General features: G+C 32.0%; 1 protein-coding gene and 1 long non-coding RNA gene across 7 annotated transcripts in view; one reads left to right on the top strand and one right to left on the bottom strand.

Moving 5' to 3' along the window:
• Window positions 1–11,972, bottom strand: part of LOC143072281 (uncharacterized) — a 106,519-nt gene extending 94,547 nt beyond the window's left edge. Inside the window, exons 1-8 of one of the 6 annotated variants that reach the window (XR_012977106.1) lie at window positions 11,135–11,337; window positions 10,653–10,770; window positions 8,649–8,814; window positions 7,520–7,698; window positions 6,543–6,670; window positions 5,815–5,908; window positions 4,471–4,584; window positions 1,163–1,250 (exon numbers count right to left, since the gene is read on the bottom strand). This is a non-coding gene — a long non-coding RNA (uncharacterized LOC143072281). Of the gene's footprint in view, window positions 1–1,162; window positions 1,251–4,470; window positions 4,585–5,814; window positions 5,909–6,542; window positions 6,671–7,519; window positions 7,699–8,648; window positions 8,815–10,652; window positions 10,771–11,134; window positions 11,346–11,584 lie in introns of those variants that run through there. The other 5 variants (XR_012977103.1, XR_012977102.1, XR_012977105.1 and 2 more) reach the window with 5 other exon arrangements.
• LOC143072279 (vacuolar protein sorting-associated protein 33B-like) overlaps window positions 1–12,151 on the top strand; it is a 164,169-nt gene that overhangs the window by 35,682 nt on the left and 116,336 nt on the right. The window lies entirely within an intron of this gene.

The following is a 12,151-nucleotide window of genomic DNA, read 5'->3' as shown; positions in this document are numbered from 1 at the left end:
TCTAAAGTGAACATTGATTGGTTAAATATTTCTCAGTCATGTCCTGTTTTTGAATTTGTTTGTTAGCTTTTTGGTCATGAATGTTTGTCTCTAATATTTAATTAACTGTGCATTTGTATTCAGATATCGCAGATCAAATTTATTCGTTCATTGTTTAATCATACGTTTTTTGATTGAGTTAAGTCTGCCAATTGATATTTTATCGTATGTTTTTCTTTGTTGTGATGTTATGCTATTGTTTCAGAAAAAGGGAGAAGGTTTGGATCCATTAAAACGTTTAATCCCGCTGCAAATGTTTGCACCTGTCCTAAGTCAGGAATCTGATGTACAGTAGTTGTCGTTTGTTTATGTAATATATACGTGTTTCTCGTTTCTCGTTTTGTTTATATAGATTAGACCGTTGGTTTTCCCGTTTGAATGGTTTTACACTAGTAATTTTGGGGCCCTTTATAGCTTGTTGTTCGGTGTGAGCTAAGGCTCCGTGTTGAAGGCCGTACTTTAACCTATAATGGTTTACTTTTTAAATTGTTATTTGTATGGAGAGTTGTCTCATTGGCACTCACACCACATCTTCCTATATCTATGTGTACTAAGTTTCAAGTTGATTGGACTTTAACTTCATTGAAAACTACCTTGACCATAAACTTTAACCTGAAACTCACACTTTTAATTTCTATGTTCAGTGGACCATGAAAATGGGGTCAAAAGATTAATTTTGTTCTAAAATAAGAAAGATCATATCATAAGGAACATGTGTACTAAGTTTCAAGTTGATTAGACTTTAGCTTCTTCAAAAACTACCTTGACCAAAAACTTTTACCTGAAATGGGACGGACGGACGAACAGAATGAAGGGCGCACAGACGGATAGACGCACAGACGGGAGGACGCACAAACCAGAAAACATAATGCCCCTCTACTATCGTAGGTGGGCCATAATTACCAATTAAGTTAAGTTATAGGTTCTGTATAATGCTATGATTGATTGTTGTTTGCTTAAAGTCCAGTGCATGCATATTCAGGACAAGTATAATGATATGTATAAAAACAACTTGATAAAAGGTGTATAATGATATGTAAACAGCTTTTATCAAAAAAATTTATAAGTCTGTTACAAAATGATTTTAAATGATATTTTTTTTGGAAAAAAGTATTTTTATTACCTCTGGGCCGTCTGCTAGCATACACAAAAGTTGAACTACTTCCGGCTCATATCCAGCCCCTTATCACTAAAAATGGAGCAAGCTGAACCTGACAAACAAAGCATATCATGATAATAAATTGCAAAAAAAACCCAAGAAAATATGTCCACAGTACACTGATGACCCACTACCATTCAAAGTCCTTGACCTTAAACTTAAACATGAGATTGTACTGCTTTAATTTATCTATCACATTTTTTAATTGTTTATGTTAAGTGAAATTAGAGTAACTCATCATAAGAACAGGCTACATACAGCCCGTAACAGAGAAGTGATCGAATTGATGTTTCTTTACCGTCAAAATAAGCTACATTATCGACAAACTTAATAGAGTAGTGACCGAACTATTGGTACTTTAACGTTAAAAAGATTGACAATGCTGACAAACTTTCATGTGTCGATAGTCAAGTTTAATACCGGTAACATTGAAAATTATTCTAATAATATGAACCAAAATATGTCCATGCACCCTTTAGGGCGATTGGGCGAAAAAGTAGTCATTTCTTCAAAGTTAGAACAGAAAAAAAAAGATTTATGGAAGGACGTCTTAAAAGTATTATTTCCTTTACAATTTTACCCAAAACAAAAAGATATATACTGGTAAACAATTAAAAAGGTATTTGATAGGAATGAAGTCCTTTATTTTTTCGGACTACAATGTGTACCGTATGTGTGATAGATTTGAATTCAATCAATAACTTTGAAATGTTTTCTCATATGTATACATAAAAGGGAGGCCTGGTATTTGTACTTCTGTTAGAATATGTCTTCGTCCGTTTCACATGCCAAACTTTTTTCTAGTAGTTTAAACGGGAAAATTTTGTTGAGATTTTTTTTTAATATGACAAAATAACAAGCAAAACTATTTCTTGCAATGGCCCACACAGAGAATACTTTTTTCAATAAAAGTCAGTAAAAAAATATTTCTCCAAAATATACCATGGCTAGGACCTGACAGTTTTTAGCAGTGTACACATGAAAATCGTCCGGAAAACTCCGCTTGCTGTCATTTTGAGGGATCATGCAACATTTCACCTATTACCCATAAACAACATAGGTTCTCAATTACTGAAAAAAGTCAAAAAAAATAATTTCAAATCAGAGTAAACATATTAACTTCTTTATATACAGTCAAATTTGTCTTTAGGTTACACAAAGCTGGTTCTTAAAATGTTTGTATCAGAGTAAACATGTGCCATTTATTTTTGCTGGTCTTGAGGAAGACAATTTACAATTGTGCAGTAAACGGAGGCACTTATACATAACCTTATAATTCTGTTCGGAAACAAAAATAAATTCCCAAATATGAATATCAGTTTAATTGAAGTCTGGAGCTGGCATGTCAGTTAACTGCTAGTAGTCTGTTGTTATTTATGTATTATTGTCATTTTGTTTATTTTCTTTGGTTACATCTTCTGACATCAGACTCGGACTTCTCTTGAACTGAATTTTAATGTGCGTATTGTTATGCGTTTACTTTTCTACATTGGTTAGAGGTATAGGGGGAGGGTTGAGATTTCACAAACATGTTTAACCCTGCCGCATTTTTGCGCCTGTCCCAAGTCAGGAGCCTCTGGCCTTTGTTAGTCTTGTATTATTTTAATTTTAGTTTCTTGTGTACAATTTGGAGATTAGTATGGCGTTCATTATCACTGAACTAGTATATATTTGTTTAGGGGCCAGCTGAAGGACGCCTCCGGGTGCGGGAATTTCTCGCTACATTGAAGACCTGTTGGTGACCTTCTGCTGTTGTTTTTTTATTTGGTCGGGTTGTTGTCTCTTTGACACATTCCCCATTTCCATTCTCAATTTTATACATGTATGAATATACATGTATTTCATACATGTATTATGTATTTCATACATGTATTATATGTCGTGAACATGATTGGATTTTGTAGATAAAATTACCGCACAGAAAAAGTATCATGGATTTCGAGGCTTTCATATTCAAGGTTTTGAATTCTACCCTTGTTGAAAACCTGTGGAGACCTCTACAGTTCCTTAAAACATCAATTATTTTTTTTGTAAGTTGAGTGCCGTCTCCCTGAACATGTTAACACTTAAGTCATATCTTTTCATTTTCATATTTGTTTCCCTGTTTGTCTCTGTTGTCTTGATTGTTGGAAGATTAGTGGTATCTAACAATATTTACGAAAACTTTCTGAGAATTATGAATATTTCTTCTCTGTCAAATATGGATCATTGCAAATGATAAAATGAAATGCCGTACATCACATCTTATAAAGGTTTAAATTTCAAATATTCGACTTAAATAATGAAAATTTAAACATTGGAAATATTTTGTTGATGAAGAAAATTAAATTATGTCACTTCTGATATAAGTTTGTCGATAACGTAACTTATTCTGACGGTAAAGAAACGTGAATTCGATCACTTCTCTGTTATGGGCTGTATCACTTTTGTAAATGATTTTAAAACAATATTTGTGTTCTATAATAAGAACTTAGAAGGTTTTTTGTTGTTAATATAAAAAGTTATTTGAAAAAATTGTAAAACTTAATACTTCAAAATAGTAAATTAGAAAACTTTAAATTGTAAAGTTCCATACAGTCAAGAAACACTTGTTTTAAGGTGGTACTGAAGATCTTGACTAAAATTAATTTGGCTCGCTCAATTCTCATAAAATTTAGACAAAATATTTACTTTGACCTATCGATAAAAATATTTAAATCTCAAAAAACTTTTTTCAATCCCTTTCTCGAAAAATGTTTTCATAGGATATGTAGCAGTTTGACAAACACTAATTTTGACCATTGAGATGCGTAATATTTCTTTAATAATACAAGCTGATTAAAATGTTAAGATGATTTTACAGAGTTATCTCCCTGTTGTGTTAGTTACCACCTTTAATAAACATTAATGTAATTTTGACAATACTATTTGAGGGACCTTGGTGGCCAAGTGGTATAAGTTGTTCTACTACTGTAATCACAAGCCACTCAACACATGAGTTGAAAACCTTTATGTGCTGGTGCACTTGATTCTAATTTGAATTGACTAGAATTGTCACATCTCAGAGGTTGGCGTTTTTTTTCAGGCACTCTGGCTTCCTCAAACAAAGCTATCCACCAGAATATAGTCCAAAAGTGGCCGTTAAAAGGGGTGTAAAACACAGACAAAAGCTATCCACCAAAATATAGTATAAAAGTGGCCCTTAAAAGGGGTGTAAAACACAGACAATCAATCAATCAATAAAGTATTTTGATTATAAATAATTTCTGATTTAAAAAAAAAGATTTACTTACAAAAGCTTTAAAATCCTTCCCTTGACTAGATCTATGGTAGCGGATAAAAGAACTTCTACATTTGTGATGAAAACCATTCCACTCAGCACTGTTGAGGGCTAGTTGTATGTTTTCCTGTTATGACATGCAAATTATTAAAACAAGATAATGTAGAAATATTCTATGAAATTCTAAATAAATGTTGAACAGATATATCATGTTAAGGAGGGGTATTTGTGAAAAATACCAGTCGAGAGAATGGTATTTTCGCCAGCCGTAAGGCAAGAGAAATTCATTCTCAAGAGTGGTATTTTTCACAAATACCCCTCAAGAACATGATATATCTGTTAAATTACACCGAAGGTTAATGTACTAAAACACATTGATGATCATGAAGTTACAAGCGTCCAGTGGGATAGAGTATTTTTGGGCAAATACCACGGGAGAGAGGTTAAAAAAGCATATCCTTTTGTCAAATACCCCGGCGGCATTAAAAAAAAAAGAACAATATTCATTTGATAACAGTAAATTGGTGAAAAATACACTGGCTATCAACCAATCAAAATCCAAGATTTTTACATCAGGTGTAATTAACACTAAAAGACTTTCTATGACTTTTAACACTATTTATCATTATAAAAGTAGGGAGATTTTTTTTCCAAATAAAAAATTCATAATCAAGAACATATTACTGTTTCTTTTAAGTCAAAAATGGTACATGAAAAATGAAATTGGGCATTATGAACTTAGTTCATGTTACTTAGTCTAAATAAGAGAAACAAGACAATAAAACATATTTATTAAGGGCTTCAATTTTCTTTAATACACATGTCTTTTACAAAATACTATAAATATAAATCTAAAATATGTCTAAAATTCATTAAAGTCTCATATCCTGGTAGACAGACTGTCTTTTACTATAAAAAGCTATCATTTGATTTATAGGGGGTGAACTATTATATTTTGACCTGCTTTCTTTTTAGTTGAAATCTTTCTCTTAAATCTCTTGTTCTGCTTTTTTTTAAATTTCCTCAAAACCTAGCTCCACCCCCACCCCCAACTTAAAATCAAAATCAGAATCAAAAGCTACAATTGTTGGGACATAAAAAGTCAAGTACTGTAAATTCAGAAATTATTGCGAGGTTTTTATTATTGCGAATAATGCGACTGAGTTGTAAACGCAATAATTAAAACCTGCATTTTGTAATATTTTAACTGAATTAATCATGACTTTTCTCAAAATCGTAAAAATTAAAATCGCATTCAAGTGTAAAATGACAAAATCGCAATAATAAATGCACGCAATAATTTCTGAATTTACAGTATTTAAATCAAATAATAAATTATTACAAGTATGTTTAATACCTTCTGTAAATCTGTGGAGCAACTGAGCATGGAGGAAAGTAATATCCAAATATCACCCAAATATCGGCAGTGCAGTAAATCTGGTGGTAGATCACTTTCAAATAAAAACAAATTCAGAAATAATTAATTATTTCACAAAGTTATGGCATTTTATTCCAAATGAATGTTTTATATTTTATTTTTCATTGTTATTTTGGTTCAAAATTAATACACTTCTGTATAATACATATACAATATAATAATTATTATAATGCACAATTATTGTTGGCATTTATTTTGATTGGATAATGTCACAAATTTTCATGGCATATGTTCACAATCCAGGTGCGGATCCAGAGGGAGGGTTGGAACCCCCTTTTTTTGGACAATCAATGCATTTAAATAAGGACATGTAATTGGAACCCCTACCCCCTTTTTAAAATGGCTGGATTTGCTCCTGTAATAAATGGTCAAAAATTAGCATGCAAGCACAAACACATATTACAGATTTTAAAGATATGATTTTACATTGTTTTCATTAAGATTAATTAGAATTTGGTATTTGAAGAGTTTCTAGCATTAAATTAATTTCATCAATGCTTGCTTTGCTGAATAAACTAACGATTTAATGGGTACTTGTATACTTGCTCTGCTATAGACATTTCACCACTGAAATATATATTTTGTACTGTTTAGTAACAATTCTTTCATACGTTATTTTCAGATTTACCCTGTACATGTTTAATTACCTATGAGGATCCCACAACTCTGCTTTATTTAGCTCATCAGCCTTTTTCTTTCTTTTGATGCCATGGTTAGTGGAATGTGATGGATACTGATCTTCTCTTGCAATATTTCCTCGTTTGTTTCTTCTTTGCTAAAAAAAATTTACCTCTATACTCAAATTTGAAACAATTAATTTAGAAATGACAAACAACAACAACAACAACAACAAATTATTTGTAAGAGTCTCACCTCTATAAAATGTTTGATATGAAACACAATATAATTTTAACAGATCAATTTATAAATTTTTTTAATACCTTAATTTAGGTTGAGGCAAACTAAAGTTACAAAATATAAATAAGAAATTCAACAATTTTTATTATTTTTAAAATGCAAGTTGTAGTTCTAGAACAGTTAAAGTGACACCAATAAAATTCAAACTTGGGTCTGATTTTTTTTAAGGTTATATAAGCATATATATAGTGTATAAGTTACATTTGGTCGAGGAAATCTAAATTTAGAGAATGAAAACCATCTTTGGGATGTACATGTAACTATGAACGAACAGATGAACAACACTATACAATTATGGTGAATATCCAAAATTGTCAACACGAGAAGGTTATTTCAATGAGGGTGCAGCCCGAAGTGAAATAACTTTAAGGGTTGACAATTTTGGATATTCATTGATTCTAAGGGGCCACAATTGTGTAATCATACCAAACTAACAGTGGAGAGGCCTTTTGAACACTCTCTATATTCTTTAAACTTTAAATAACAAAGACAAGCTGAATTTTGAAAATACATTTGTGTTCTAGAATTTCTTTAATGTACAACAAAGGTAGAATCTTTTTGTAAAATATTGATGGCCCTGAAAAGGACCGTTACTTTATAAGAGATATCATCAGCTGCTGGCACTCTCTTCATGTCCAATGCCTTATTTTCTCATCTCTCAGTGGGCTTCCAGTGTAATGTGAAAGCTACCATTTTGTTTACTTACGTCTGTGACGTCATTTTCATGGGAGATAACTCAAGCACTAATCAACAAACTCCTTAGCTGCAGCACACATACTGTGACAAAACTCTGCTGCCATTGTATTGTCCATCAACCCTATATCCAGCTGTGAAGTCACACTAACATCTGTTTTCAAATAGGAATCATATTTCACTTTCCCTTCACTATTAAAATATAAAGAAACAAGAATGTGTCCAAAGAACACGGATGCCCCACTCGCACCATAATTTTCCATGTTCAATGGACCTTGAAATTTGGTAAAAATCTAATTTGCCATTAAATTTAGAAAGATCATACCATAGGGAACATGTGTTCTAAGTTTCAAGTTGATTGGACTTCAACATCATCAAAAACTACCTTGACCAAAAAATTTAACCTGAAACTCACACTTTCATTTTCTATGTTCAGTGGACCGTGAAATTGAGGTCAAAAGTCTAATTTTGCTGTAAAATTAGAAATATCATATCATAAGGAACATGTGTACTAAGTTTCAAGATGATTGGACTTCAACTTCATCAAAAACTACCTGGACCAAAAACTTTATCCTGAAGCGGGACAGACGGACGAACAAACAGATGGACGAACGAACGAACAGACAGACAGACGGATGAACGGACACACAGACCAGAAAACATAATGCCCCTCTACTATTGTAGGTGGGGCATAAAAATCTGAACTCTGTGTTATTAAAAATTGTTTATACTATGTGGAATTTTATAGAATAGCTTGAATTTTTTTCTCACATTTTTATTTAAAGCTATACATGTAGCATAAAAAGATGTTTTACTCCCACATTTTAAAAATTCATAATATAATAACAACTGACAGATAATTAAGAATGATCACATCCTCATGAACATGAGATAAGTTTAAAGTGTATGTTACACATTCATCATAAATTCCCATACACAAAAACTTTAACCTGGTACATGTACAGGACAGATGTAGGAATAAACAAATATACCAACAGATGGATGGAGACCAGCATGACCAGAAAACTTAACTGTTATCAGAGATGGGACACATTATGTGGAGATCTGTAAATAATAGATGTACTGAGTTGGAGAATCTGTCCATTTATATAAATGTTTAAAAACATAATTAGTTAACTTACTGTTAAAGTGTGTTCAAGTCTTCTACAACTGTTGTTGCTAGAGATTTAGCATCTTCTGACGTAACACCAAGAAAATGATGAGAATCTTTTGCCATTTTTTATTAAGCAGGAATACCACCTATTTGCAAGGTCCACATACACATTTATTGGATTCCATTTAGTTGATCTGAAAAAAAGAAGTCCAAACTTGATCGGAGAAAACCTTTAATGGTACAGATTTTGTCACGTAAAGTTAAAGTACAGTCTGATCAAGAGTAGACACAGACAAGTGTGGATACTCTGGATAGGACCCAGAATTCTGAAGTATTGCAAAGCAAATATAGTCCCTTAATTAAAGAACCTTAGTGAGCACGCTCACATACCCCACGTCCCCACATTGTCATTGGAGAAATTAAATAAGTGTAAGAAAAAAAAATTGTATAAGAAAAATTAATTTCCTGCCAATATGCACATCTAAATAGTATGTCCTTATTATCTACAAAATTTCATGAAATTCTGTTGTGTGGTTTGAGAGGAGTTGCGATGACAAACTGTTGCAGTAGTACATTAAAGTAAATAAGTTCAAAGGGGCGTAACTCCTAGAAAAAAAAATTGAATCACAATTTCCGGTCGATATGCACAACTACATAGTATGTCCTTATTATCTGAAAAGGTTTCGTGAAATTCTGTTGTGTGGTTTGAGAGGAGTTGCGATGACAAACTGTTGCAGTAGTACATTAAAGTAAATAAGTTCAAAGGGGCAAAACTTCTAGAAAAAAAATTGAATCGCAATTTCCCATTGATATGCACAACTACATAGTATGTCCTTATTATCTGAAAAGGTTTCGTGAAATTCTGTTGTGTGGTTTGAGAGGAGTTGCGATGACAAACTGTTGCAGTAGTACATTAAAGTAAATAAGTTCAAAGGGGCGTAACTCCTAGAAAAAAAATTGAATCGCAATTTCCCGTCGATATGCACAACTACATAGTATGTCCTTATTATCTGAAAAGGTTTCATGAAATTCTGTCGTGTGGTTTGAGAGGAGTTGTGATGACAAGAAACAGGACTGACGGACGGACGGACGGGTCAAAAACATTATACCCTCCGCAACTCGTTGCGTGGGGTATAATTACAGTGGTTGACTATTTCTTGTACCAAAACAAAATTTTAATTTTATCTGTAATTTGCCAACTATATACCTGGTATCAAATCAATATCTTTAAGCTTGATTACAAAAAGTGTTGAAAAACTGAATTTGCGTTATTTTCAAAGTGATGTAACTCTGAGGACGAACATCAGCAAACTGTCATATCTAAACTATGTTCCAAAAATCAAATCCAAGCATGCCTATACATTTGTATTTATAAAACATTAAGACTAATCGAATGAATAAGTATGCTCAGATTCAGGAATTAGATTAAAGGCCAAATGAAATGTATAAACATGTGGATTTGTAGAGAAATCTTTTATTGTTTGTTGAGATGGATACATTTCACCTTCATTATTCTGGTCCTGAATATGAATCAGACAACAGTTTGCCACTGGATGTTCATAAACAATCCATTTATCCATCTTAAAAGAGGGTAGTAATGGGGGTACTTTCATGATAATTAACTGTAAAAATTATAGCCAAATGATTTTAACTGTAACTTTTGGAGTATGACAATAAAATGTACACTTTCTTCAATAGATGATAAAAACATCGTCTGTTTTTGCATAATCAAGTTATTTATTTTCCAAAATGATGGTAACAATAATTATCTGAGATCTCTGACGAATCATGATAAAATATTTTGACGAGTCACAGTAAAATTTTAACCAATTTGACGCTAACGGTAGCGTAAATGACTGTTTGACGCCTGACGTTAAAGGGCATTACTACCCTCTTAAGATAACATGATACACTTGGTTAATCATCAATTAAAAAAAAACAAAAAAACTTATGAAGATTTTTTAAAAAGCCTTCAATGTAACAGATTTTCAAGTCGCTGTTCAGTTAAAAACAAATTTTGATAAAATGGTACCTATTTGCACTAGTATCATCAACAAATACATTCACTGTGACATCTACAGATCCATACGTTTCTCAGTTGATAATTGGATCAGATTTTTAATTCTAGCATGATCATTTCCTTCATATACCTGGAAAATAAATAAACACATTAACTAAAGACTCTTAGAAAGAACCAGATTATTTAAAAGCCTTTGTGTTAATTTAAGGTGAGCTCACCAAAATGCATATTAACCCGCAAATCATAAAAATTACTAGTATCAGTTTTTGTAAAGATCAGACAATATGTTTGAATAAAAACTCAAAATCTCTGTAGGTAAGTTTTGGTTAGAAGGAAGTGCACCAATAATTTGTGTTCCCTTTGCTCTCTATGTTAAATTCCTCCATTTCAAGCAGGCACACCTCTTTCATTGTAAGTTCAAATAAAGTGGCAATCATTGCATATCAAAGCAACACTTTATGGTGTCTTAAATTCTACTGAACAAATCAACATACCTTTAATGCTATATAAGAGAGAACTGGTTCCAAGAACTTCAGATATACCAAAACAGGTACTTCAGATCTGACAAACAGACAAAATGTACCCTCTTTATTAAATTTACTGCAGATTTTTTAATATTCAAAATTATAAGTCCAAAAGTAATCTACAATGATCACCAGTCCTTCAGCTTTTATTTGATGCCAAAAATACCTAAATATTCTATAGATTTTGAAATTTACACTGATGTGTATAGGAACTAATACTGGAATATAATGAGCAATATCATGAATCTTATATTATTTGCTTCACATTATTTATATTTGTATTATGGTTTTTTTTCAATCCCTCCACACTCTTGCCATTACTGAGGAAATGCAAAATATTGCAAGACATGAGAATAAAAGTAATGTATAAAAAAAAGAAACCAAGTTTTAAAAAGAATTCCTTAACTTTCCCACTTTCACCATTGACTCCATTGTGCACAGAGTCACCAACATATAATCTTTGTTCTTTTGAGTTCTTGTCCATAAGAGACTTCATGTCTTTTCTCCACTGTATCCTTGTGTTCTGGTGTGATATGAAATTCAATTCTTTTGGATACCTGTATCAGAAATAATAAAGCAAAAGAGATTATTTTAAAAAATTATGGGGGGAGGGGGAAGGGGGGGAGATCACTGCTACACGGTAAACAAAATTAAAAGAATTTCTCAGAGAACACAAACGCATTGCTTTTGCACGTTATAAAGGGGCTTAAACAGTTAATAATATATTCCATGCATGTGTACTGCAACTAAAAAAAGTTTAATCAATTTCATTCAAGCCATTTAAGAGAGTTGCATGATCTTACATTAAGACCTGTTGCAACATGTTGCGATGTAGATTTAGTTAGTTTAATTATCTCCCTTGAAATATTTTACACCACAATTATTTTCCATTATGCACATTCTCAATTGCTTATTGCAACATTATAAGTAGTGTTTCATTAATTAATACCAATCATGCCATTTATGAGGAGTTGCATTAACAAGACC

Source organism: Mytilus galloprovincialis, chromosome 4 (genome assembly GCF_965363235.1).
Source record: "Mytilus galloprovincialis chromosome 4, xbMytGall1.hap1.1, whole genome shotgun sequence".
NCBI lineage: Eukaryota > Metazoa > Mollusca > Bivalvia > Mytilida > Mytilidae > Mytilus > Mytilus galloprovincialis.
The sequence above is the reverse complement of the archived record's forward strand: the minus strand, read 5'-3'. Positions and strand labels throughout refer to the sequence as shown.